The following is a 26,949-nucleotide window of genomic DNA, read 5'->3' on the forward strand; positions in this document are numbered from 1 at the left end:
CTGCTGGAGGTCCACTCCAGACCTTGCTTGCCTGGGAATCACCCCTGTGGGTTGTAGAACAGCAGGGATTTCTGCCTGATCTTTTCTCTGGTAGCTTCATCCCAGAAGGGTACCCTCCAGGTGTCAGTGAGAGCTCTCCTGTATGAGGCATCTTTTTGGTTATACAGGGGTCAGGAAGCCCCTTGAGGTGGCAGTCTGTCCCTTGTCTGCCTGCAGAGGCTATGTTGGGCTGTCATGGGCTCAGTCCAGTTGCTGTGTAAGGTTCCTCTAGCTTTTGTTTACATAGGTAGGTTTAGACTCACCTCAGCAATGGCAGACGCTCTTCCCCCCACCGAGCTCAATTGTCCCATGTTGAGCTTGAACTGATATGCTGGCTGTGAAACTCTCAAGTGAAAGGGCTTCAGCTTTCTGGTCTTTGTTGGGGTGGTACCTGCCAAGTCATATCACCTCTCTCCCTGCTTTCAGCTCCCCCTCTTTCTGGAGAGTGGGTACCTCCGTCCTGCAGGCACTCTTGGTGATAATTAAAATGTCTACCCAGCTCTGTGCTGACAACCCATGGCGCCAGCAGAGCTGCCATTCATATCTGTGCTGGTAACTCACTGTGCTTTTCAGCCCGGTGGGGATCTCCTGGTTTGTGGGTTGCAGAGACCGTAGGAGAAGCACGGTATCTGAACCGGAGTGCTGGGTATTTGCAGAGTCCCTGATCCTCCAGTCAGTTGCACTTCCCAGTTGAGGCAGCGCCCTGCCCTGCCTCAGTTTGCCCTCCTTGGGCTATACCCACTGTCCAACCAGTCCTATTTTTTTTTTGTTTTTTCAGTCTCAAAAATGGGGCATGTAAAAAGTAACCTGTACAACCAGTCCTATTGAAATGGACCTGGTACCTCAATTGGAAATGTGGAGATCACTCACCTTCTGCATCTCTCTTGCTGGGAACTGTGCTCTGGAGCTGCTTCTATTCAGCCATCTTGGTGGAATCTGTAAAACACTTTTATTTGTATTTAAGGTAAAGTGCTAACACATTTTTAAATTTAGTTGAAAATTAGAAATCCCAGCAAGGGGAGTAAAACTGGTCACATTTGTTATACATAAACAAAGCAAATTTTATTGCCTTTGATTTGGGTTTTCTTGGGACTTCACATCTTTTAGAATGACTCAAAAAAAAAATGAGGTTGTGGAGAAACTACAACTTTTATAAACCGTTGATGGGAATGAAAAATGGTACAGCCGCAATACAAAACAGAATGAACTTTCCTCAGAAAGCTAAATATAGAATTACTTTTAAGATTCAGCTATTCCACTTCTGGCTGTGTATCCAAAGAATTAAAGTCAGGATAGAGGAGATATACTTGTACTCCCATGTTCATTGCAGTGTTATTCACAATAGCCAAGATATAAAAGCTATCTCAATGTCCATTGGCAGACAAATGTATAAAGAAAATGTTATCTATCCATCTATCTGCCTATTTATGTATCTATCTATCTATCCATCTGAATATACACAATGGAATATTATTCAACATTTAAAAAGGAAGAAATCCTACCATTTGTGACAACACGGATAAACCTGAAGGATATTATACCAAGTGAAATAAGTCAGTCAAAGAAGAAAAAATACTGCATGATTTCACTTATATGAGATATCTAAAATAGTTAGACTCATAGAAACAAAGAGTGTAATGGTGGTTGCCAGAGGCACAAAAGGCAGAAATGGGGAGCTGCTGTTCAAGGGACATAATGTTTCAGTTACACAAGATGAACAGGTGCTAGATACCTTCGGGACAACATTGTGCCTATAGTTAACAATACTGTGTTGTGCACTTAAGATGTTTTAAGAGGGTAGATATCATGTTAAATAAGAATTTCATGGGCAAAAAATTTTAAATATATGCATACATTCACAGATTAGTAAGACAGAGACAAACAACTTCATCAAAATGTCCTGAGGCTGAAACTTGCATGGAACTTTGAAATAAGAACTAGGAGGTCAGTGTGGCTGCATACAGTATGCAGTGACTCACAGTAGAAGATGAGGTTAGTGATAGTATATGCAGGTCCCTCTAAAGCTTTCACTTTATGCTATATAGAATGGGAACTTATCTTTTTTTGTTTTTGAGACTGAGTCTTGCTCTGTCGCCAGGCTGGAGTGCAGTGGCTCAATCTTGGCTCACTGCAACCTCTGCCTCCTGGGTTCAAGCGATTCCTCCGCCTCAGCCTCCCGAGTAGCTGGGACCACAGGTGTGTCCCACCACACCCGGCTAATTTTTGTATTTTTAGTAGAGACAGGGTTTCACCATGTTGGTCAGGATGGTCTCGATCTCTTGACCTAGTGATCTGCTCACCTCAACCTCCCAAAGTGCTGGGATTAGAGGCTTGAGCCACCGTGCTTGGCTGAATGGGAATATTTTAAAGGATTTTCAACAAAGAACTGACATGACTCCCCTTATCAGTTTTTAAATTTAAGATTACATTATTTGTTATGTGAAATATAAGCTGTAAGGATCAAGGGTGGAAGCAAGTAGCCTAGTCAAGATGGTATTAGCTTCGACAGTGAACATGGAAGAAAAAGTAGTGAAAAGTAAGTGGTTCTCAATATATTCTGAAAATATGGTCAACAGAATTTGCTGATGGATTAACCATAATGTATGATATAAATCAAGGGTGACTGCAAGATATTTGGCCTAATCAACTAAAAAGATAGTCTTGCCATACAGTGAGAGGAGACAAACTGCAAATGTTTCTGTTTAAGGGAAAGATCATAAATATGGTTTAGTCAGAATACTTTAACTGATTATTAGACATTGAAGTAAAGACACTGAGCAGGCAGTTGTATAGGTGAGGTCAGAAATAGAGATATAAATTTAAGATTTATAAAAGTCCATTTTGCCTACTATAAAGGAATACTTGAGACCGGTAACTTATAAAGAAGAAAAGGTTAATTTGGTTAATGGTTATGCAGGCTGTAAAGGAAGCCAACTGCTTTTGGTAAGGACCACAGAAAGTTTCCCATCATGGCAGAAGGAGAAGAAGGAGTAGATATGTCACATGGCAAGATGAGGAGCAAGAAATAGGGCAGGGAGGTTCCAGACTCTTTTAAACAACCACATCTCAAGGGAACTAAAACAGAAGAATGCACTCATTTCCATGAGGGCAGCACCAAGCCATTCATGGGAGATTTTCCTCTATGACCCAGACACCTCCCATTAGGCCCCACTTCCAACAATGGATATCACATTTCAATATGAGATTTGTAGAGAACAAATATACAAACTATATCAAAGGGTAAAATTAAGTTTCCAAGCCATAATATTAAACGACATTATCAAGAAAGTGAACTTGAAAAAGAAATGTGGTCCAAAGACCAAATATTAAGCACTTTAATATGTGAGGTTGGAAAAATGAGCAGGAAGCATGTTTACCTGATCTGCATTTTAAAATTTAACTTACAGTATAATAAGAAAAGTAGAATTGATATTCCCCAGGGTATCAGAAAAAAGACTACTTTTATTCACTTTTTGTTAAACTGTAAGATATCTGTTGCTGTGTATATATTTCTTCAACATTTAGTGACTTAAAGGAACACACTTTTTAAAAATCTCTGTTGTTGTGGGTTAGGAATTCAGAAGTGAGTTAGATGGATTATTCTGGTTTGGGATTTTTCATGAGGTTGTAATGAAAACGTAGTCCAGGGGTCTCCTTACGGATTCACTAACAAGATGGGTTACTCACACAGCTATTTCACAGAAGGTCTCAGTTCCTCGCTGGCGATTAACAGGAGCACTGTATTAGTTCTTTCTCACGTTGCCATAAAGAACTCCCTGAGACTGGATAATATATTTTTAAAAGAGGTTTAATTGGCTCACAGTTCTGCAAGCTGTACAGGAAGCATGGCTGGGGGGCCTCAGGAAACTTACAATTTTAGCAGAAAGTGAAGGAGAAGCAGGCACATCTTACCATGGCAGAACAAGAAAAAGAGAAACATGGAAATGGGAAGTGCTACAAACTTTGAAACAACCAGATCTCGTGAGAACTCACTCGCTCTCACGAGAACAACATAGAGGAAGTCCACCCCCATGATTCAATCACCTCCCACCAAGTCCTCCCTTCCACAAGTAAAGATTACAACTGGACATGTGACTTGGGTGGAGACACAAAGCCAAACCATACCAAGGACTAATTTGCTCACAAAATTGACCTCCTCGTAGTTTTTTTTAAGTATCCTTAGAACATGGCATCTGACCTCTCCTTAGAAAGAGTGGTATAAGAGAAAGAAGAAAAAAATCCCAATGCCTTTTACAGTATATCCTAGGAAATTGCACATTATCACTTTATCACATTCCATTTTTGGAAGAGAGTCACTAAGTACAGCTCATACTCAAAGAAAATATTCGACCTCTTTCTTTTGAAGGGAGTAGTAAGAAATAACTTATAGACATGTTTTAAAATCTCAACAGTGTGGATTGGTTAAACCTTTCCAGAAATAAATATAGTCATGAAGTGAAAATTTAAAATGTGCATTCTGTTTTATTTAATAATGTCACTTCTAGAAATCTATTCTACTGCATATCCTTGTGCATCAGTGTGTGTGTATGCATACACACACACACATACATACACATGTCTATATATAGAGATTTTCATATGTTCACAGCAGCATTAGTAGTAGTAAAAATTACATACAGCTTTAGTGTCCAGCATTAAAAGAGCAGTTGAATTATAGTGCAGCTACACAGTGGGGTAATATGTAGCAGTTAAAAGAATGAGGTAGATCTCTATGTACTGAAATGAAAAGAGACACAAGATGTAATTATAGATTCTTATGAGAAATACAGTTGCAGAACATTTTCTGTAGTACTTTTGTAAAAAAAAATGACAAAATCTGTAAGTGTAAATGACGTATAAATCAAGTATGATGGATAGAATATAATCATAAAGTAATTTAATTTTATAATCTTTACCCCTTTGCATTTTATTCACTTGGGCATAACATTTCAGCCAGCAACATGAATTTTATGGTAATTCATTAGTTATACAAGGACTGTTGGTCAAAATTAAAAATATCCAATCTCACATAATAGTAAAACGTGTGCATGTTGAAAGCAGGACACTTTCAAGGGTGTGGCAGAGATGCATAACAGTTATTTCCATCTTTTCCGACATAGTATTTATATCCTTCTCTCCTAGTTGATATTCTTATTTAATTTGTCCTCCAAGGCTAGAGAATGAGGAAACTAAAGATGCAACAAAACAGCAAATTTCTCATCTAACTGAAAATGTCATAATCTGTCTTCATGTTTTCTCTGGGTTTGCCAGTCCTTTCATGCAAGCTCACTTTCTATGGACTTTCAGTTCTTCAAAAGCACTCCCCATCACTGGGGATCTCTTATCTGCAATTCCCTTGACAGGAATAAATCCTGTCCTCTTCTGGCTAGTTGCTTGCCACTTATTCCACAGCCCCAAGGCATCTGGTAGTGCAATTTCCAGGTTTTTTTTTTTTTTTTTAACAGCGATCCCCTTGCCCTTTTAGTTATTCTCTTATACATTATAACTAAGACATGCCCATACTAGCTCTCTCATATTTGGCCCACATGCAGTTTATGGGAAACAATGAGACAATTTTCCACTTGAGAGATTCTTATAGAGTAGTTGTTTTACAGCAGCCCCTGGTACTATTAATTCTCTGGCACTTCCAATCCTCCCTGACAGTGGACTGAGCAGGAAAGTTTAATGAAGTCGGAATACATAGGCATTTGAGAAAGCTGTCTATGTGCATAGAGCCTATCTACAATAGTGAGAAGAAGTGAACTCAGTCTGAGGACATACAGGACATAGAAACAACAGGTTCTTCTCTATATCCCAGAACTCATTATTCTTCCCCAAAAACCTGGTTAATATTTATCTTCTTTGTGCCCATTCTCAGTAAATGGAAAAAGAACCAACGTCCATGCATTTGATTAAGCCTCAAATCTGGGAACATTATTCCTCCTTTCCCCTCTAACCCTATAGGCAAGCAATAACGAAGTACTACCAGTTCTACCTCCTAAGTATTCGGAATCCATTAATATCTTTCCAACTACGCTGGTCTACCCCAGTCTAGGCATCACCTCTTACTGACATTATTGCAATCTAACTGAAATACTTATCCCTAGTATTGCCTCCTTCTGATTTGTGTTTCTTATTGCAGCTCTAGAAATATTCCTGAAATGTAAATATGATTATGTCAGTCCTCTTAAATTCATCTGTGATTTTCCATGATGAGGATATATATAATTTGGTATTTATTCCATATACCTCATATCTTACCATTCTCCATCTTTAACATAACATCTACTGTTACTAAACTATATTTAATCCCCTACATATGCTATATACTTTTTCTTGCATCTTGACCCTTGTAAATGCTAGCTCTAAAATGTGTTTGCCTAAAATGTGTTTCTCCATACATTTCATTTTACCCAGCCAACTTTCAGTCATCTTTCAGATGTAAGATAAATAGGTTGACCATATATTTCAATTTTCTGTAATAATTATTATTTTGTCCTGTAGTCTTTTGCACAATTATTAATGATATACAATTCACGTTAAAATGTGAGCTGGTTTAGGGTGATTATTTTCTATAATTTTCTGTAAGATAGAGATTTCTTCCTTCAGGAAATCTTCCCTGACTTTCCCAAGTCTATGTTGAAACCCCTTTTATGTAAAACAATGGAAACTCATACATTCCTTTGTTTATTACTTATCTGTCTTACGTTTTAGAACTGTCAGTTCCAGGCCGGGCGCAGTGGCTCATGCCTATAATCCCAGCACTTTGGGTGGCCGAGGTGGGTAGATCACAAGGTCAAGAGATCGAGACCATCCTGGTCAACATGGTGAAACCTCGTCTCTACTAAAAATACAAAAATTAGCTGGGTGTGGTGGTGCACACCTGTAGTCCCAGCTACTCGGGAGGCTGAGGCAGGATAATTGCTTGAACCCAGGAAGCAGAGGTTGCGGTGATCTGAGATCGCGCCATTGCACTCCAGCCTGGAAAACAAGAGCGAAACTCCGTCTCAAAAAAAAAAAAAAAGAAAGTCAGTTCCTTAAGTGTAGAAACCAAATTTCTTTGGCTCACATCAGCATCCATTCATGTGTCTTGCCAATAAGTGATCAAATATATTTGTTCAACACATGCAAATGCAAAACTACCTTAGTTAATTGATGAGAGTTCTAATCGTCACATAATCTGAACATCAGTAATTACAAATAGGCAAAAGTAATTCACATCTCATTATTAGTAGTCAGTAATTATCCATAAGGATATATTGACTGCGAAGTGGAACAGGGAGCTTTGAAAATTCTGGAGATATTCAGTATTTTTAATAGGATAATTGTTTCATTGATGTATATATTTGTACAATTTAATAACACTATACACTTAAGATTAAAATATTTTATTCTATCTACATTATATTTCAATAAAAAAATAAAATACCAGTACATACACACAAATACACATAGTTTGTGTCTATATGCATTAGAATGAGATATCAGCCATTTACTAGCTGTATGATGATGGACAAATTGTTTAATCTATCTGAGCCTCAGTTCTATCCTTTATAAATTGATAATAATAATAGTACCTATCTATAGGCTTTAAGGAATAAGCAATGTCACATATGAAATGCACTTATAATACTATGTTGCCCAGTTAAGTGTACTCTAACCTTTGTATTATTTTACTCTTTAGTCTTAAATTCCAATCAATGGAGGGTTCTAGTGTCCATGTACATTTTAAATGAAGTTTGAATTTATTCATTGAGTATGCCTTCTTAGGGCATCTGAAGAAATACCAACATTTGAAGTAATCTATTTTGCTTTAAAAGTTCTGACTTTCTAAAGACTAATAAAGAATGTATGGATTAAATGAAAACAGCCAATGGTTTGTGTTCCTCTTTCATCTTAACTAACACTCTTTTATGTTCTTATATTCCATTGAATATAGTCATATTGTACTAGTTTCATGTTGCTGCTGTAACAAATTACCATACACTGTGTGGTGTGAAACAACATATTTCTATCTTACAGTTCTGGAAATCTTAAATTTTAAAAATGAAGGTGTTGACAAGGCTGTGTTCCCTCTGAAGGATCTAAAAGAGAATCCATTTCCTTGCCTTTTCCAGATTCTAGAGGTCACTTGCATTCCTTGACTCATGCATGGCCTGCTTCCTCCATTTAAAAGCCAACATTGTAACACCCTCAAATCTCTCTCTTTCTCTCTGATCTCTACTTTCATCGTCAAATCACCTTACTTCTCTCTACTTGCATAATCACATCTCCTTCTCTGATTCGCCTGCCTTTGTCTTTTCAGAAACATTTTTTGTTATGCTGGTCCCACCTGGATAATCCAAGTACATCTTCCCTTCTCAGGATACTTAACTGAATCACACCTTCGAAGTCCTCTTTTCACGTAAAGTTTTTTGAAAGGTTTTAAGACTACGATGTTGACATTTTTGGGGTGGTATTATTCAATCAATTGCATGTATATAGTTGTAGCCAGTAACTGTCTTGCTGTTATCAGAAGCTATATTCCCAGTTTCTCAGTTGCAAAACAGTGAGTAAATTGGAGACCATTGTCCACATTCTGAGCTTGCAAAGAATAATTCCCTTTTAGAAGGATCACTGAGATAATACCTTGCCAAATTCAGAGGATGTTTCTTATGTCCTCTCACACGTTTAGAGATCCCGAGCTATACAAGTAAGATGATGCTAGACTGTGGGATATGTACATAGCTATCTACCTGAAAAAAAGTTACCTTTTTAAATTGTTACTAAACTTTGTGCCCTAAAACACAGGGCTAATAAAAAATTTTGAAGTTCTACTCATAGGCTAGTGTTTATAACCTAAAAACCTTTTCAAACAACAAGAAAAATTCTATAGAAAATTAAGTTTTAGAAATAAGCCCATTTGGTATTTTTGGCAAAAAATGGCAATTTTCAGAAGACCGTACTTGTTTTTTGTTTCCAGAGAGCCCAATAAAATTGTGACAGGGCTGTGAGTACACATTTACAAGCTTAGTCATCAAGTCTCAAAGCAAAATAACTATTTTACCTGGAATTGTATGAGAAGATTCAATGTGGTAAAGTGAAAAGGGAAATGTCTTTGAAGGAAGAAAACCAGTTTCTCATCTCTGCTGTTGACTTTCGTCATGTGACCACAGGAAATCACTTAATTTCTCTGACCTCGATTTTCTATGCAATAAGGGAGTTGCACTAGGTTTATGTTATTCAAATATTCCTACCATAGTACATAGTACGGTAGATATAGGGTATGATCTAAAATAACCTTAACCCCTAAAAGGCTGTCTCTTTGCACTTGAAATGGGTCTCACACTGTTTTTATCATTCAGAAATGACACCTAGCTAGTGGGTCTTTCAATAGCTCTGTAAGGCTGTCCCTCCATTATTTTTACTTTCATTTTTATTTTTTGAGATGGAGTGTCACTCTGTCACCCAGGCTTCAGCGAAGTGGCGCAATCTTGGCTAACTGCAACCTCTGCCGGGTTCAAGCGATTCTCTTGCCTCAGCCTCCCGAGTAGCTGGGACTGCAGGCATGTGCCACCATGCTCGGCTAATTTTTTGTAATTTTAGTAGAGTCGGAGTTTCACCTGTTAGCCAGGATGATCTCGATCTACTGACCTCGTGATCTGCCTGCCTCGGCCTCCCAAAGTGCTGGGATTACAGGTGTGAGCCACTGCACCTGGCCTCCTCCATGATTCTACATTGCAATCCAATTATCTTTTGGTCATACTGGCAATACTTTTCAACATCATTCCCAAACCTCTTCTATTCCTAGATATCCATTAGGCCCATAAAATTATAGCAATCTACCTAAAGAAATGTGTTAGAGCCTGAGTACCTGTACTTCATGCATAGAGTACAGCATCAGAGGAGGACAAATAAAAACACTGTTTTAAAATACCAAAGGCTGAGTGAAATTGGCACCCGCTAATGTACCACGTTTATCCTATCACTTTACATATCCCTTGGTTATAATTAGATAATCCTGTCAGAGACACATGCACTTATTTTAAGAACCACTTGATTACATGATCTTTAATGCTTTTACTTCCAAAATTCTGTGAGTCTCTGAGTTTTTAAGTCTTAGATTACAAAAACCACACATCTGTTAAAGTGTAACTTATTTTTTTAGCTTTTATTATTTTTTGTTATAATTTAAACAAATTATTACTATACTTTAAGTTCTGGGGTACATGTGCATAGCTTGCAGGTTTGTTACAAAGGTATACACGTGCCATGATGGTTTGCTGCATCCATCACCCTGTCACCTACATTTGGTATTTTGCCTAATGCTATCCCTTCCCTATACCCCCCACTCCTTACTTTCCCTCCCCTAGCCCCCATGCCCTGACAGGACCTGGTGTGTGATGTTCCCCTCCCTGTGTCCATGTATTCTCATTGTTCTACTCCCACTTATGAGTGAGAACATCCAGTGTTTGGTTTTCTGTTCTTGTGTCAGTTTGCTGAGAATGATGGTTTCCAGCTTTATCCATGTCCCTGCAAAGGACATGAACTCATCCTTTTTTATGACTGCATAGTATTCTATCTTGTATATGTGCCACATTTTCTTTATCCAGTCTATCATTGATGGGTATTTGGGTTGGTTCCAAGTCTTTGCTATTGTGAACAGTGCCACAATAAACATAGGTGTACCTGTGTCTTTATAATAGAATGATTTATAATCCTTTGGGTATATACCCAGTAATGGGATTACTGGGTCAAATGCTATTTCTGGTTCTAGATCCTTGAGGAATTTCCACACTGTCTTCCACAATGGTTGAACAAATTTACACTCCCACTAACAGTGTAAAAGCCTTCCTATTTCTCCACACCCTTTCTAGCATCTGTTGTCTTCTAATTTTTTAATGATCACCATTCTAACTGGCATAAGATGATATCTCAATGTGGTTTTGATTTGCATATCTCTAATGACCAGTGATGATGAGCTTTTTTTCATATTTTTGTTGGCTGCATAAATGTCTTCTTTTGAGAAGTGTCTGTTCATATCTTTTGCCCACTTTTTGATGGGGTTGTTTGTTTCTTTCTTGTAAATTTGTTGAAGTTCTCCCTAGATTCTGGATATTAGGTCTTTGTCAGATGGATAGATTGCAAAATTTTTTCCCATTCTGTTGGTTGCCAGTTCACTCTAATGATAGTTTCATTTGCTGTGCAGAAGCTCTTTGGTTTAATTAGATCCCATTTGCCAATTTTGGCTTTTGTTGCCATTGCTTTTGGTGTTTTAGTTATGACGTCCTTGCACGTTCCTATGTCCTTTTTTATTATCGTCACCATAATTGAATTCTCCATGAGTTCACTATTTAAAATCTACTATTTTGTGTTCCGTCGGTGTGTAATCACAGCATAGATGAAGAGGCAAGGGTTTTTGAAACTATACAAAACATAGATTATATCAGTTATCCAAGGAATCAAGGAACCCAGGTGGGGGCAGCTTGTGATTACTGAAACTTCTAGAATTCTATAGTCCTGACAGACTTTTGCTCATTGCACACTATCCTTATCTTAATTCATGTAAAACATAATAGAATGAAGCAAAACATAAAAATAAATTTGGCAAATATGTTATGGATTTAGGAAAAGGGTACTTTTAAACACTTGGAGAAAAATAACTCTACAACTTTAAATATCATTGAAGAGGAATTCAAAGCACTTCTATGACCAATAGATGAGAGGAAATAAAGGTAGTGGCTAAGTGCAATTCCATTATAAGGAAGATAATAGTCAACAAACTTGTCTGATCTTTTTTTTTCTTTTGGCTCTGCTTTTACTGCAGAAGAGATCTCAAACACTTTTGCGAGGAAACTTACAGACCTACTATCCTTGATTGACAATGCAGCCCAAATTGCAATGGCTTTTTAAGAATCAAAGAGGAGAACCATGAAATTTTGGGAGAAAAAATATAGTCAGCAGCATTTTTTTGTTTTTTATAGAAAACATAAAATACTTAGATTTTGAGTCCGTAGCTTCCCTCGGAATTCTTGGCTTTCAGAATCTAGAACAATTGAATAAGTCGTGCTCAGAACACTTGTCTTAAAATTTAATATCCTGTAGAGAAAGCAATAATTATTTTGCTCAATTACTTTGCTCTCTTCAGTAAGCCATAAGAGGAATTTATCTAACAACTACTTTTTGTGGAATAACCCTAATAGAAATTGTGTCTTTAAGCCTTTTCAGAAACTAAAAAAAGTAAAAATAGTTTGAGTTCTTCATCTACTCTTTTTTCTATTTCACCTACATCATCTATTTTTATGTCACAGGAACAAAACTACTGTGCCTTAATGCCTAGAGTTTACAATATCCAGACAATGTCATCATTTTATGTAAGATACTTATATGTCATTTTTATGCAACCATAACTATGTTTATTTTGCTAATACAATGTTTTCTAATTGTGGCAGAACTGGTATTTTTGGCCTATATCTTAGAACTAGCTTTTATTTGGAAGGATCTTTTTTTAAACAAGGAAAAGTCTTCTCATTAGACACAAAATTTTTGTTAATAACTCACAGCTTGTTGGAAATGTTTTTGAGAAAGCTGCACACTGGCAAAATCCTGCAACATACTTGACAGAATAAAGACCACTCAGACCTACTCTCTCTGATGTGCTAGGCTGATATTGAGAGGGACATAAAATAAATAATAATAATTAAACTAATATGTATTGTGTATCTTAATATTTATCAAGACCTATCTTAAATGCTTTAAATGTATTATGCCATTTAAGATTCACAGCACCCTATGAGGAGGGTTTAAATATTATTTGCATTTTACAGGTGATAAATTAAGCTACAGAATGAGATGAACTGACTTGCTTAAGGTTACTGAGAAAGAAAATCATGAATGCAGACTTCAATCACAGATAATCTGATACTAGATTACATTAATTTCTTTGTTTTACTATTTCCAACTAACCAAAAAGAACTTCTGACTTCAGAAAATCTTAAAGGTATAGTAGAAATGTTGATGAATGAATATATAATTACTATAGAAAGTTGAGCCTTGTTCATTCAACAAATATGAATTAAATGCCTTCCATGTAACTAATACCATTGTCATTAGAGATAGGAAAATGCAAAAAAAAAAAAAAAGCCACAAAAAACAAAAAACCTACTCTAGTAATCTAGGTTAAAGATGATGATAGTTTGGACAAAATTGGTATCATAAAGGTGCTGAGAAGCGGTCAGATTTTGTATATAGTTTGGAGGTAGACCTCAGAAAATTAATGGATACATTGGATATGGCTGTAAAGTAAAAAGAGATTGGTTCCTTTAAAATTATTGAAGCAAAATCTAGTTTTTTTAAAAAATTAATAAAAATCATAAATCTATGTCTACCCTAATTAAAATAGATTGGTTCTCCTAAAGTTATTGAAGCAAAATCTAGTTTTTTATGAAAAATAAAAATCATAAACCTATAGCTACCCTAATTAAGATAAAAATAGGAATGAAATAAATTACTAATATCAGAAATAACAAAGAGGACATCATTAAAAATAACATATATAATATAATGGGATATTATTATGAACAAATATATGCAAATAGATTCAATAATTAGATGAAATGGATGAATTCATTGAGAAATAAATATATCAAACTGTTGCAAGGAAAGACGTAAAAACTGATTAGTCGTATATCAATTAAATGAATTTAACACACAATTGAAACATATAATTGAAAACTTCTAAGAAAGAAAATTCTAGGCCTGCAGATGGTTTCATTGGTAAATAGCAAACAAACATTTAAGAAAGAGAGAAGGCTGATCATATAGAAATTATTTAAGAAAGTAGAAAAGGAAGCAATTTTTAATCACATTTGCTTTTCTTAGGAACACTTTTAAGAAGACTTTCTTCGAAGACGAAAGTTATTCACTTTAACAAAAGTTAATATGTTAGTTTTGTATACCACATATGCCCATCATTTCATCCCAGGAAAAGCACACCACAGAGTTTCTCCTCTCGGCATTCAGAGTACTTTGTGTACTGCTTATTGTTATTAAATTACCTTTCTCCAAGACAAACAGAAACCTCAGGGCCTGAGCCCAGATCGCACTGTAGAATCTGACTCTCCATTCCTGGACAGAGAGGTGAAACAGAGTTGGCCTGAAGGTGGCTGACTGTGGAACCAAGTGCTGGAAGATTCAGTGGAGAGAAAAGAAAGTAAAGCTGTACAAAAAAATACTGAGGCAGAGGTCGGCAGATCACTTGAGGCCATGATTTCAAGACCAGCCTGGCAAATATGGTGAAACCCCCTATCTACTAAAAGTACAAAAATTAGCCAGGTGCGGTGGCTTGTGTCTGTAGTCCCAGCTACTGGGGAGGCTGAGGCAAGAAAATCACCTGCACCTGGGGGATGGATGTTGCAGTGAGCTGAGACCACATCACTGCACTCCAGCCTGGGCGACAGAGCAAGACTCTGCTTCCAAAAAAAAAAAAAAAAAAGATATATATGTCTGTTTATATACATGTGTATATATATATATATATATATAAAGTATATATGTAGTGTGTGTATATATACACACGTACATGTATATACATACACACAAAAGTATATATATGTGTCCATATATACACACATACATATATACATATAAAATATATATATGTGTGTGTGTGTGTATATATATGAGATACTTGAGTCAAGGAACTGTCTCACAAAACTATGACTTAAAATATTGAATTATAGTGTCATAGTTACATGTTGTTTTTCCTTCTGTACTGAGGTCCTTAAGAACAGGGGCCTTGTCATAGTTCAGCATGTACCCTGGACTGAGCTCTGTGCTTGGCAAATGGTAACTCCTCAGTTTAATGGATACAGGCCTGCATAAACAAATGAATGATGGCAAAGTATGAACAGTTACTTTACACCATGTCTGTCTTTTACTGAATTTCTACAAGTTCAGCAATTAAATAATGATTTATTTTTAAGCTTCTTAAAGAAAGGATTCAAATCAGTAAAGAAAGAATCATTTGCCAAAATTCATTCAAATAAATTAAAACATTTGTCTTGATGTGTAACTCTGCTTTCTTGTTCTACTAAATGTTCATCTTTTCTTCCAATGAAACCATATATATTTAACTGCCAGTTATTTGATGTATTTGTTTCACATTCTATGCACTGCACTAACTAGTTCAATTGCTGACAATAGTTTTGTTTTCTCATTGATAATACTAATTATGCTACCCGTGGAAAGAACTGGCAGAAGGAAAACTATAATAATATTCCTTTCAATGTACAAGACAATTCAGCCCCCTTTTAGTATTTTTACTAGAAAAAAATAAATCACTCAAAACTATTTAGCAGTTGACTGCACAAACAGCTGTGTAAAATAACTCTCTGGATGGGGATTCTTTTATTTTATTTATATCATTACAAAACAAACCATTTATCAAGTAAAATTACCATTCTTCTTGCACCTGATAACCCACAGATGAAACAAAGAGATATGAGTGGCTACTGGTCTTTCAAATTTGAAAGGTTAGTTGTATATTAGTCTTAAAGTAGAATACTATTATCCCATCAAACAAAACTCTTTCCATTTCTGCTATTAAGACCAGATCATTTATTAACTTACTACAAATTTTGTTCAATACACTGCATACGGCTGATTAATAATGCACTATGAATATTAATGTTAACTATGAACATCTTGCATATGTGATTTCTGATCTTTTGATTGTCAGCATACTATGGACATTACCTAAATGCCCATCCATTTATACTGTGAAAGGAAAGGAGGTTTGAAATGAAAAACCTTCCGCTTCACTGTTAACCAAGTAAAAATATACTAGGATGTTAAGTAGAAGTGATTTCAGGTAATTTTACACATGGGGCTGTTTTTTAGTTTATTTTGTGCTACCAATGCAGAAAACCACAGACTGGATAATTCATACCGAACAGAAATATATTAGCTGGGATTCTGGAGACTGGAAGTTTGAGATCAAATGGCTGGCATCTCCTGATGGCTTTCTTGCTGCATCATCCCATGATGTAAGGGAACAAAAGGAGGCCTAATTTGTCCTTCTATAAGGAATCAACATGTGCATTAACGAACCTGTTCCCATCATAATAGCGTTAATCTATTAATCTACTAATTTATTATTCACTTCTCTAAGAGGTCCCCCTGTTAATTCTGTTACAGCGGTGATTACGTTTCCAACACATGTATTTTGGGAGACACATCCAAACTGTAGCAGAAGGTGAAAATATTTATTTAGTGGCATAACTATATTTGTTTATGTATTCCGATTTTATTTTATTTTTAACTTTATTTTACATTCAGGGGTACATTTGCAGGTTTGTTATATAGGTAAAATGTGCCTTGTGGGTGTTTGGCGTACAGATTATTTTGTCACCCAGGTAATAGGCATAGTACCTGAAAGGTAGTTTTTGAATCCTCACCCTACTCCAGCCCTCCAGCATCAAGGAGACCCCACTGTGCATTGTTTTATTCTTTGTGCCTATATGTACTCAATGTTTAGCTTCCACTTATAAGTGAGAACATGCAGTATTTGGTTTTCTGTTCCTGTCAGTTTGCTAAGGATAATGACCTCCAGCTCCACCCAGGGTGCTAGAATGCATATAATTTCATTCATTTTATGGCTGCATAGTATTCCGTGGTGTATATTTACCATATTTTCTTTCTCCAGTCTATCGCTGTTGGGTATTTATGTTGATTTTATATCTTTGCTATTGTGAATAGCGCTGCGACGAACGAATGCATGCATGTGTCTGAATGGTAGATCAATTTATATTCCTTTGGGTATATACTCAATAATGGGATTACTGGGTACAGTGGTAATTCTGTTCGAAGTTCTTTGAGAAATTGCCCAACAGCTTTCTACAATGATTGAATTAATTTACATTCCCACCAACAGTTTATAAGTGTACCCTTTTCTCCACAACCAAAATAGCATCTGTTATTTTTGGACTTTTTAATAATAGTCATTCTCATTCCGACTGGTGTGAGATGGTATCCCATTATGGTTTTGATTTGCATTTCTCTAATGATTAGTGATGTTGAGTATTTTTTTCATAAGCTTGTTGGTCACATGTATGCATTCTTTTGAAAAGTATCTGTTCATGTTCTTTGCCCACCTTTTAATGGGGTTATTTGCTTTCTGCTTGCTAAGTTGTTTAAGATTCTTATAGATTCTGGATATGATACTGTTGTCAGATACATAGTTTGCAAATACTTTCATGCTATAGGTTGTCCGTTTACTGTTAATAATTTCTTTTACTGTGCAGAAGCTGTTTAGTTTCATTAAGTCCCACTTGTCAAATTAAGCCCAGCATGCATTTTCTTTAAAATGGCTTTTGAGGTCTTACTCATAAAATTATTCCTGAAAATAATGGCATTTCTTGTTTTCTTCTAAAATTCTTTCTTATAATTAGAGGTCTTACATCTACATATTTAATTTATCTTTAGTTAATTTTTTATGGTGTAAGGAAGGGGTCCAATTTCAATTTCCTGTATGTGTCTAGCCAGTTATCACAGCACGATTTGTTGAATAGGGAATCCTTTTCCCATTGCTTGTTTTTGTCAGGTTTGTCAAGGATCAGATAGTTGTAGGTGTACTGATGGAGGTGGGTTCTCTATTGTGTTCCATTAGTCTATGTGTCTGTTTTTGTAACAGTACCATACTGTTTTCATCAATATAGCCTTGTAGTATTGTTTGAAATTAAATAATGGGATGCATCCAGCTCTGTTCTTTTTACTTAGGATCGTGTTGGCTATTTAGGCTCTTTTTTGGTTCCATATAAATTTTAAAATACATTTTTCCATTCCCATGAAGAATGCCATTGGTAGTTTGTTAGGAGTAGCATTGATTGTATACATTTCTTTGTTCAATGCAGCCATTTAAAAATATTGATTTTTCTTATCCATGAGCGTGAACTATTTCTCCATTTGATTGTGTGATCTTTGATTTCTTTGTGACATGTTTTGCAGTTCTTATTTTAGAGAACTTTTGCCTCCATGATTAGCTATATCCCTAAATATTTTTTTGCTATTTATGCCTATTGCAAATGGCATTGCATTCTTGATTTGGCTCTCAGGTTGGTTGCTGTTGGTGTATAGGAATGCTACTGATTTTTGTACACTGATTTTGTGTCACAGAACTTTCCTGAATTTGTTTATCAGATCAAGGAGCTTTTGGACAAATACTATGAAGTTTCCCAAGTATAGAATTACACTGACTGTACATTGGGAAAGCTTAATGTTTTCTCTTCCTATTTGGATGCCTTTTATTTCTTTTTCTTGCTGGATTGCTCTGGCCTGGACTTCCAATATCATACTGAATAGGAGTAATGAAAGAAGGCATCTTGTCTTGTTCTGCTTTTCAAGGAGAATGCTACCAGATTTTGCCCATTCAGTGTAATGTTGGCTGTGGGTTGCTCATAGATTGCTGTTATTAAAGTATGTGCCTTCAGTGCCTAGTTTGTTGAGTATTTTTTACATGACGGGATTCTTATTTTCATTAAAAGCCTTTCCTGCATCTATTGATATGGTCATGTGATTTTTGTTTTTAGTTCTGTTTACGTGGTGAGTGACGCATTGTTTTGCATATGTTAAAGCAACCTTGCAGCTCAGAGATAATGTCTACTTGGTTGTGATGTATTAGCTTTTTGATGCACTGCTGAATTCAGTTTGATAATATTTTGTTGAGGAATTTTGGATCTATTCTCATCAAGGATATTGATCTTAAGTTTTCTTCTTTGCTGTCTCTGCCAGGTTTTGGCAGCAGGTTGATGCTATCCGCATAAAAAATGTTAGTGAGTAGTCCATCCTCCTCATTTTTTTTGGAATATTTTCAGAAGAAATGGTGCTATTTCTTTTTTATCCGTGTGGTAGAATTTGACTCTGAATAAATTTGGTCTGGACTTTTTTTTTTTTTTTTGACTGGTGGGCTTTTTATTATTGACTCACTTTTTAACTCATTATTGATTTGTTTATGGATTCAATTTCTTCCTGGTCCAGTCTTGGAAGGTTTTATGTGTCTAAGAATTTATCCATTTCTTCTAGGTTTTCAAGCTTCTGTGCTTAGAATTGTTCATAATAATCTCTGATGATCATTGGTATTTCTGTGGGGTCACTGCTAATAATCAATTTGTAATTTTTATTGTTTATTTGTATCTCTCTTTTTAAAAATCTAAGTTCTGGGGTACATGTACAAGATGTGTAGATTTGTTACATAGTAAATGTGTGTCGTGGTGGTTTGCTGCACCTATCAACCTATCACCTGGGTATTAAGACCAACATGCATTAGCTATTTTTCCTGGTGCTCTCCCTCTGCACCCTAAACTCCAGACAGGTCCCAGCGTGTGTAGTTTCTTTCTCTGTGTATATGTGTTCTCATTGTTCAGCACCCACTTATAAGTGAGAACATGTGGTGTTTTGTTTTCTTTTCCTGTGTTAGTTTGCTGAGGATAATGGCTTCCAGCTCCATCCATATCTCTGCAAAGGACATGATATCATTCTTCTTTATGTCTGCATAGTATTCCATGATGTATATGCACCAGGTTTTCCTTATCCAGTCTATCATTAATAGGCATTTGGGTTGATTCCATCTCTTTGCAATTGTGAATAGTGCTACAATGAATATACATGTGCATGTATCTTTTTAATAGAATGATTTATATTCCTTTGGGTATATACCCAGTAATGAGACTGCTGGATCAAATGGTATTTCTGGTTCTCTATCTTTGAAGAATTGCCACACGATTGTTCACAGTGGTTGAACTAATTGACATTTCCACCAACACTGTAAAAGCATTTCCTATTTCTTCACAACCTCACCAGCATCTGCTGTTTCTTGACATCTTAATAATTGCCATTCTTCCTGACATGAGATGGTATCTTATTGCAGTTTTGATTTGCATTTCTCTAATTATCAGTGATGTTGAGCTGTTTTTCATATGTTTGTTGGCCACATGAATGTCTTCTTCTGAGAAGTGTCTGTTCATGTCCTTTACCTGCTTCTTATTGTGGTTGTTTGTTGTTTTCTTGTAAATTTGTTTAAGTTTCTTGTAGAATCTGGATATTAGACCTTTGTCAGATGGATACATTGCAAAAATTGTCTCCCGATCTGTAGTTTCTCTGTTTTCTCTGATGATAGTTTATTTTGCTGTGCAGAAGCTCTTCAGTTTAATTAGATTTCATTTGTCAATTTTTGGTTCTGTTGAAATTGCTTTTGGCAATTCTGTCACAAATTTTTTGTCCATGCCTATATCCTGAATGGTATTGCCTAGATTTTCTCCTAGGATTTTTATAATTTTGGGTTTTACATTTAAGTCTTTAATCCACCTTGAGTTAATTTTCATATAAGATGTAAAAAAGGGGCCCAATTTAAGTTTTCTGCATATAACTAGCCGGTTTTTCCAGCACCATTTATTAAATAGGAAATCCTTTCTCCATTGCATGTTTTTGTCAGGTTTGTCAAAGGTCAGATGGCTGTAGATGTGCAGTCTTATTTCTGAGTTCTATATTCTGTTCCCTTGGTCTATGTGTCTGTTTTTGTACCAGTACTATGCTGTTTTGGTATTGTAGCCTTACAGTATAGTTCACAGTCTGGTAGCATGATTCCTCCAGCTTTGTTCTTTTTGGTTGAAATTGACTTGGCTATATAAGCTCTGTTTGGATCCATATCAATTTTAAAATAGCTACTTCTTTATTATGTGAAGAATTTCAATGGCAGTTTAATGGAAATAGCATTGAATCTGTAAATTACTTTGGGCAGTATGGTCATTTTCACAATATTGATTCTTCCTATACATAAGCATAGGATGTTTTTTCATTTGTTTTTGTTCTCTCTGATTTCCTTAAGCAGTGGTTTGTCATTCTCCTTGAAGAGGTCCTTCATTTCCCTTTTAAGCTGTATTCCTAGGTATTTTATTCTCTTTGTAGCAATTGTGAATGAGAGTTCATTTACGATTTGGCTCTCTCCTTGCCTGTGGTTGATGTACAGGAATGCCTGTAAATTTCACACATCAGTTTTCTATCCTGAAACTTTGCTAAAGTTGCTTATCAGCTTAAAAAAGGCTTTGGGCTAAGAAGATTTTTTTTAAAAAAGATATAGGATTATATCATTTGCAAAGACAATTTTCCTTCCTCTCTATCTATTTGAATAACTTTTATTTCTTTCTCTTGCCTGATTGCCCTGGTCAGAACTTTCAATACTATATTGAATAAGAGTGGTGAGAGAGGACATACCAGTCTTGTGACTGTTTTCAAGAGGGATACTTCCAGCTTTTGCCCCTTCAGTATTATATTGGCAGTGGGTTTATCATAAATGTCTTTTATTATTTTGAGGTATGTTCCATCAATACCTAGTTTATTGAGGCTTTCTTTTTTTTTTTTCTTTTCTCTTTCTGCTTTTAGGATCCTTAGTTTATCCTTGACCTTTGGGAATTTGAATATTAAATGCCCTGAAGTAGTATTCTTTGGGTTAAATCTGCTTGGTGTTCTATAACCTCCTTGAACTTGGATACTGACATTTTTCTCTAGGTTTTGAAAGTTCTCTGTTACTATCCATCTGAATAAACTTACTACTCCTGTTCTGTGTTTTTCTCTACCATCTCTTTCAATCCAATAACTCTTAGATTTTCCCTTTTGACACTATTTTCTAGATTCTGCAGGTGTGCTTCATTGTTCTTTATTCTCTTTAATTTTGTCTCTTTTTACTGTGTATTTTTAAATATCCTGTTTTCAAGTTCAATAATTTTTTCTTCTCTATCCCTTCTGTTAGTAAAGGATTATGATGTATTATTCAGTATTCCAGTTGTGTTTTCCAGCTCCAGAATTTCTGCTTGATTATTTTTAATTATTTTAATCTTTGATAAATTTATCTGACAGAATTCTGAATTACTTCTATATGTTATCTTGAATTTCCTTGAGTTTCTTCAACATAGGTATTTTGAATTATCTCTCTGAAAAGTCACATATTTGTATTTCTCCAGGATTTCTCCATAGTGCCTTATTTGCTTCATTTTTTGTTTGTGTTTTCAGAGGTATTGTTGATGCTAGCAGATCTTCTTTGGTGTCTGCTCATTGTAGAGTTCAGTATTTATTGTGGTCTTCACTATCTTCATTTATTTGTAGCCATCCTTCCTTGGAAGGCTTTTGATTTATTTGAAAATAGTTGGGTTGTGATCTAAACTGTTTTTCTTTTAGGGAGCACCAAAGCCCAGTGACGCTGTGGTTCTTACAGACTCATAGAAGTACTGCCTTTATGGTCTTTAACAAGATTCAGGAGAGTTCTCTGGATTACCATCAAGAGACTCTTGCTCATTTCCCTTACTTTCTTCCAAACATATGGAGTCACTGTCTCTGTTCTGAGTTACCTAAAGCTGGAACTGGAGTTACACAATCCCCTGTGTGGCCACCACCACTATGACTGTGCTGTGTCAGACCTGAAGCCTGAACAGCACTGAGTCTCACCCAAGGCCTGCTGTAACCACTTTCTGACTACTATCTATATTCACACAAGGCCCTGGGGCTCTACAATTAGCAGCTGGCAAAGCCAACCAGGTCTTTGTCCTTTCCTTTTGGGTGGTAAGTTCTCCCAGGCCTAGTGTGGATCCAGAATTACCATCCAGAAGTCAGGAACTAGAGTCAAAAAAGTTAAAAGTCTACCTGGTATTCTATTGTATTGTGGCTGAGCTGGCACTCAAACCACAAGATGCAGTTCTTGTCACTTTTCTCTCCTCTTAAAAGGCAGAGGAACCTCACCTTGTAGTCCACCACCACCCCTGGCCTCTGGCCTCGTAGACTTCTGCCAGACTACTATTGATGTTAAGGTTAAAAGTCTCTTAAATCAGCTTGTGATGAAGGCTGCCTGTCCTGGGACTCACCCTTCAAAACAGTGGGATCCCCTCTAGCCCAGGGCATGTTCAGAAAGGCTGTCCAAGAGTCAAGTTCTCAAATTGGGGACCCCAAGAGCCTTCTTGGTGCTCTACCTGCCTGTCACAGTGTTGGTACCTAAAGTACAAGACAAATTCCATCCCCTTTATTCTTCCTTTTGCTTTCCTCAAGCAGAAGGAGTTTTGGTCTGTAGCCACCAAAGCTAGTAATGTGCTGAGTCTCACCTGAAGCCGGCAGGTCTCAGAGGCTCACCAAAATTCTTGATGTAGTACCTAGGCATCTCTGCTCATTATTAACAGCCCAGTCACTCTTCAATTAGCAGGTGGTGAATGTTGGGTGCACTGGGTTCTTTCCTTCAGGGCAGTGGTAAGCCTAGAAATGTCACCTGGCCAAAATTGTGTCTAGAAATATTATCTGGAATCTAGGTCCTGGAATGGAGCCCTCATGACTCTGACTATATCTGGCTGTGGCTGAGCTGGTATCCAAGATTCAAAACAAAGTTGTCCCCACTCTTTCATCTATTCTTCTCAAGCAGAAGGAATGAGTCTTCTTTGGGGCCATAAACTGTGCAGCCTGGATTTAAGAGAGGGGTGATGCCAGTACTCTCTTGGTTGCCCCAGATGGTGTCTCAGTATGTCACATGCCTCCCCCAGTCAAATTTTTTTGGGCCTGGTTTACCCCTGGCACATGCCTAATAGTTGCAGTCCTTATGGCATATACTGCTTTTCAAGTGTTCTTAAAAAAGGGAAATAATTTGGCCCTCAGTTGCCTGGTTTGCTAGCACTCAAGTTCAGACCGCTAGGATTGGTAATTTCCCTCTGTCTGGGGCTGGTTTAAATGTTCACTCTGTAGATGGATGTCAGCTGAGTTTGGTTGGGTTTTTCTTTCAGCTCTGACAGGAATGCCCTAAGTTCAATGACTCACAATTGCTGTGCTGTCCCTCCTCCAGCACCCAGGGCAACACACTGCACCATGCTTTTGCTGCTGGTGGGGGGGAGGAAGGGTGGCATCAGTGATTCTGAATTTTTTTCTATCTCTTTGGTACCTCTTTCAGTAATATTAAGTTAATGTCAGGCACTGTGAGTGTTCACCTGATTTTTGGTTCTCGTGAAAGTGTTTTTTTTTTTTTTTTTTTCTGTGTGTGTGTTCTGTATAGATAGTTGTTAACTTGGTGTCTTATTGGAAGGGATGATTGATCGAGCTTTATATTCAGCCATTTTGCTCTACCTCCTTCCTATATGTCTTCTTTTGAGAAGTATCTGTTTATATCTTCCACCCATTTTTAATAAGCTTCTTTGTTTTTGTTGTTAATTTCTGTTGATTATAGGTTCTGAATATCAGACCTTTGTCAGATGTACAGTTAGTGTATTATACTGTTCTCATACTGCTAATAAAGACATACCTGAGACTGGGTGATTTATAAAAGAAAATAGTTGAATTGACTCAGAGTTCCACATGAAAGTCAAGGCAGAAAACATGGGGAGGGAAGGTGCCTATTGCATGGTGGAAGGCAAAGAAGCTTGTGCAGGGGAACTCCCATTTAGAAAACCACCAGATCTTGTGAGACTTATTCAACACCATGAGAGCAGCATGGGGAAAACTGCTCCCATGACTTAATGACCTCCAGTTGGCCCTGCTCTTGATATGTGGGGATTATTACAATTCAAAGTGAGATTTGGGTAGGAACACGGCCAAACCATATCAGTTAGCAAATATTTTCTCTAACTTCTTAGGTTATCTTTCTTTTACTTTGTAGTTTACTTAGGTCCCACTTGTCAATTTTTTCTTTCATTTTGATTGTTTTGGCAACTTTGTCATAAATTCTTTGCAAGGGTCCATATCCAGAATAGCATTTCCTATGTTTTCTTTGGGATTTTTTTATTGTTTTAGGTATTAATTTTAAGGTATGAATCCATCTTGTGTTGAATTTTGTATATGGTCTAAGGAAGGAGGCCAGTTTCAATCTTCTTCATATGGCCTTACTTCTGGGCTCTCCATTTCATTCCAATGGTCTATGTGTCTGTTTTTGTATCAGTACCATGCTGTTTTGGTAACTGTAGCCTGTAGTATAGTTTGACTACTATTGTGAATGAGATTGCCTTTTTTATTTGGCACTCAGCTTGTGTTTCAGTAGTGTATGGAAATGCTACTAATTTTTATCCATTAATTTGTTATCCTGTGAGTTTACCGAAGTTGCTTGTCAGTTCCAGGAAACTTTGGTCACAGCAAGCAAAACACAAAAGTAGAAGAAGATAAATAACACAAATCAGAGCAGATCTTAATGAAATAGGGACCTAAGAGATTACAAAGAATCAATAAAATAAAAATTTTGTTTTTCAAAAAGATGAATGAAATGAATAAACTGCTAGCTAGAGTAACCAAGAAAATATGAGTGGAAATCCTCCCAAAAAATCAGAAGTGGAAAAGGAGACATTACAAATATTACCACAGAAATACAAAAGATCATTAAAACTTATTAGCAAGTATATGCTAATATACTGGAAAACCTAGAGAAAATGATAAATAAATTTGCAGGTGCTGGTAAAGATGTACAGAAAAAAACAACTGTTATACACCATGGATGGGAATGTAAATTAGTAGGGTCACTATGGAAAGCACTATGGAAATTTCTCAACAAACAAAAAGTAGGACTATCATATGATCCAGAAATCGTACTACTTGGTATTTATCCAAAGTAAAATGAATCAGCATATCACAAGAATACCTGCACTCACATGTTTATTCACACTCCACAAAGAATTGGAATCAACCTCAATTTTCATTAGCAGATGAACAGGTTAAAAAATGTGGTATAGTCTTTCCGCCTCAGGTCGCCGCAGCGAGAGAAGCCTCCGCCATGTCTGCGCATCTGCAATGGATGGTCGTGCGGAACTGCTCCAGTTTCCTGATCAAGAAGAACAAGCAGACCTACAGCACCGAGCCCAGTAACTTGAAGGCCCGCAACTCCTTCCGCTACAACGGGCTGATTCACCTCAAGACTGTGGGCTTGGAGCTGGCACCCAACGGCAAGGGTGTAGTGGTGGTCATGAAATGGAGATCCGGCCAGCGGAAGCCTGCCACCTCCTACGTGCGGACTACCATCAACAAGAGTGCTCGCCCCACGCTTAGCAGCATCAGACACATGATATGCAAGAGCAAGTGCCAGCCCGACCTATGCATGGCAGCTATCCGCAGGGCTAGCGCCATCCTGCGCAGCCAGAAGCCTGTGATGGTGAAGAGGAAGCGCACCTGCCCCACCAAGAGCTCCTGAGCCCCCGGCTCCCAAAGCAATAGTTAGATGACCTTAAAAAAAAAAAAAAAAAAAAAAAAGTGTGGTATATACAGAAAGGAGAATACTATTCAACCATAAAAAAATAAAATCATCTCATTTTCAACATTATGAATGAGACTGGATGTCATTATGTTAAGTGAAATAATTCAGGCACAGAAAGATGAGAACTGCATGTTCTCACTCATATGTGGAAGCTGAAAGAAACTTGCTCACATAGAGGTAGAGAGTAGAATGATAGATACCAGAGGCTGAGAAGGGTGTGAGGATGAGAGCAGGAAATGAAAGGAAGTTGGCGAATGGGTAAAAATTTATTGTTAGATAGAAGAAATAAAGTATAATGCTGGATAGCAGACTAGGGTGACTATAGTCAGCAATACTATAGTGTATATTTTAAAGTAGCTAGGAAGAACAAATTGTAAATTGCTAGAAACATGCAACCTACCAAGATTGAGTCAGAAATAAATAGAAAGCCCAATAAGACTAATAATGAGCAGTGATATTGAATCAGTAGTAAAAAGTTTCCCACCAACTTTTGTTTTCTTTCTTTCCTTCCTTCCTTCCTTCCTTCCTTCCTTCCTTCCTTCCTTCCTTCCTTCCTTCCTTCCTTCCTTTCTTTCCTTCCTTCCTTCCTTCCTTCTTTCCTTCCTTCCTTCCTTCCTTCCTTCTTTCTCTCTTTCTCTCTTCTTTCTCTCTTTCTCTCTCTTTCTCCCTTTCTCTCCCTT

General features: G+C 36.8%; 1 long non-coding RNA gene and 1 pseudogene across 2 annotated transcripts; one reads left to right on the forward strand and one right to left on the reverse strand.

The window, feature by feature from the left end:
- Positions 1-292: 292 nt before the first annotated feature.
- LOC116536832 lies at positions 293-18,823 on the reverse strand. The gene is made up of 3 exons (XR_004262816.1): positions 18,711-18,823; positions 1,784-1,790; positions 293-302 (listed from the first exon to the last, which is right to left on the reverse strand). It is a non-coding gene; the product is annotated as an uncharacterized LOC116536832 (long non-coding RNA).
- A 6,932-nt stretch (positions 18,824-25,755) lies between these two features.
- LOC116536833 lies at positions 25,756-26,222 on the forward strand (annotated as a pseudogene). Its single transcript, XR_004262818.1, has one exon. The product of XR_004262818.1 is annotated as a 60S ribosomal protein L28 pseudogene (transcript).
- Positions 26,223-26,949: the final 727 nt, after the last annotated feature.

Source organism: Sapajus apella, unplaced genomic scaffold, assembly GCF_009761245.1.
Source record: "Sapajus apella isolate SASKATOON/1434 unplaced genomic scaffold, GSC_monkey_1.0 scaffold104, whole genome shotgun sequence".
Lineage (NCBI taxonomy): Eukaryota > Metazoa > Chordata > Mammalia > Primates > Cebidae > Sapajus > Sapajus apella.